This window comes from Asparagus officinalis, chromosome 5, assembly GCF_001876935.1.
Source record: "Asparagus officinalis chromosome 5, Aspof.V1, whole genome shotgun sequence".
NCBI lineage: Eukaryota > Viridiplantae > Streptophyta > Magnoliopsida > Asparagales > Asparagaceae > Asparagus > Asparagus officinalis.
In genome coordinates this window covers 80,162,189-80,164,552 of record NC_033798.1, presented here as the reverse complement: position 1 = coordinate 80,164,552, position 2,364 = coordinate 80,162,189, and positions in this window count along the sequence as shown.

Genomic DNA, 2,364 nt, shown 5'->3' with positions numbered 1-2,364 from the left:
GGCAGACTCAAGTTCACCGCACGGAATTAATTTATAAATATTAAGATCATTTAAATAAATATAAGATTTAGATTTTTAAATTGTAGAAATTCCTAGAAAATCAAAAAAATACAAATACTCTTTTAAAATAATAATTGAATATTTTAAAATACCGAAACATTATTTTAACTAGTATCGAAAATTAACGGTCATTACACCAGCCCTCGCAGCTCCTCAGCCAAGAAACTCTGGCCTGAGGAACCCCCGCCCCTCCCTTCTTTACCTCTAGCCACGTAGTATAAGCCAAGATTGGATCTGCACTCTTGACGAAGATGAACTTCTTCCTCCACTTCTTGCTCATTATTGGCGTGTTGGACACCAGCTTGAAATCACCTGCCACCTGTAGATAGAATTGTCCCCCCTTTTCTCCAGACTTAACACTCACCAAGCTACCCAAAATCCCTAGTGTTGGTCTGACATCGATGTGGTGGCACGTGACGAGGAATCCCATCAAGCTGGCGATGGAGTTCAGTGTTAACTAAGCAGGAGCGATGCCCAAGGCCCTGAAGACCTTGTGCAAGAGTGGATGTAGCGGCAAACAGAGGCAATAATTGAGATGGTGTCAGTATAGCAGTGCCAAATCCCCACCTTGGCGATAAACATGTTGATATCTCTCTAGTGCCACCAATGTGTAATCACCAGAGATGTCAAAATCCTAGAAATACTACTCCAAGCAACTCAGAAACACCTCAGAGTAAAGCTTCCGCAGCACGACGATCTTGACCTCGTTGCGGACCTTGGCGATTTGAGCACCGGAAGATGATGGAGCAGGCAAAGCCATTATCAAAGAAAGGCGAAATTTTAGAAGAACAGATGCGCTTGCAGCTGCAGGAATTTAAAATTAGGGTTTTTACAAACGTCAGAAGAAGAAGGAAGAATGCGATGTATAAACGAAAGGAGCAACAAGTGGCAATGACTTTGTGGATGGCACGACTTACGGGAAAACTGCTGATGGTTCATAGGAACCAAAGTGACATCCCATCAGCTGAAGCGCCACTTCGAATGATCGCTGCTGACATCAATAGAATCAAATCACACTTGTTTCCCAGTGAAAGAGGTTTAGATCCTAACAGAAGCACTTCATTTTCTCTCGCGCTTAGTTTCCCGAGTCCGAGTGGAAAGGAGCTAATGTTATACCTTGAAAATTACCTACCATAATAGATGGTCACGTGTTGATTCGCTGGCCGACCCCGAAAGCAGTAAGAAGCACGACCTGAGTAATGAACTAGCCGACCCGACTCACAATCTAAATCCAAGTCGAAAGTCATTGCTGACTCGAATCCTGTCGAGATGTCCAAATTCTAAACGAACAGCCTCCTCCATTCGGACCCAACACAGTACGCCTGCAACAGTCGTTCAACCTAACAAGCGTTTCTTAATAGTCATGTGTCATTTATTGAACGTCCTATCAGCGCCCACAATTCGCCGCTCAGTCACCATCGATATTTAATGCCATGTCAGTCATAATGACTACGAGCCAGAGCCTTAAAAGTTCCTCGGATACGCCATAAATCCCACAGTCCTTTCACTGTGCAAAGTTGACTCGACCAAGAGACTGAAGGCACGTGTAAAGTAGGACTAAACCAGTACTTCGTGCACTCAACCAAAATTATCAATGTGCCCCAGTAAGCCCTCTACAAATAATGGTGATTTTCAACGCCCTAAGGTAAGCAATGACAGACATAAAAAGTCAATTAGACATACTTTGTTTTCGCTCTTCAAATTAACTAGAAAAAATCATTGACTTTAGCGTTAGAGATGCACGCCGGATGAAACAACATCTAGTGCCTCTAACCTTTGTTACATGTGTAGCGAAGCTAGGATTACGATCCATAGCAGGAAGATCAACCATCAAGAGAAATCAAGGAACCTAAAAATCGAGTTTAACACCCTCAAATCACACATTAATTTTCCTAAGTAAACAAGCTGGAATTGCCAAAGCTCGTTAGACCCATGCCGTCTAATTCAAGCAGTAAATTAAGAATTGGAAATGGGATGTGAAAGTCTTTCCAGTATCTGTAAAGAGTCGTCGTTTAAAAAACAAAGGAAGAAAAAGAAAACAAAAAGAAGAAGAGGAAGAAAAGGAAAACTCGGACTGCGATTTCGTAACGGGCTCGGGGTAGGCTTCGCATACTGTTCCGAGTTGGATTCGGCAACGGATTCAGAGTCGGGTCGGGTTCGGGTTCGGGTTCGGGTTCGGGTTCAAATCTATATAAACACCTCCGCCCCTTTCCTCTTCAATTACCAAATCTCTTCTTTCATTTCTTCCCCCAAATATCGAGACCAGAAAAAACCGACCTAATCTTTTCGTCTACAATGGGTAAA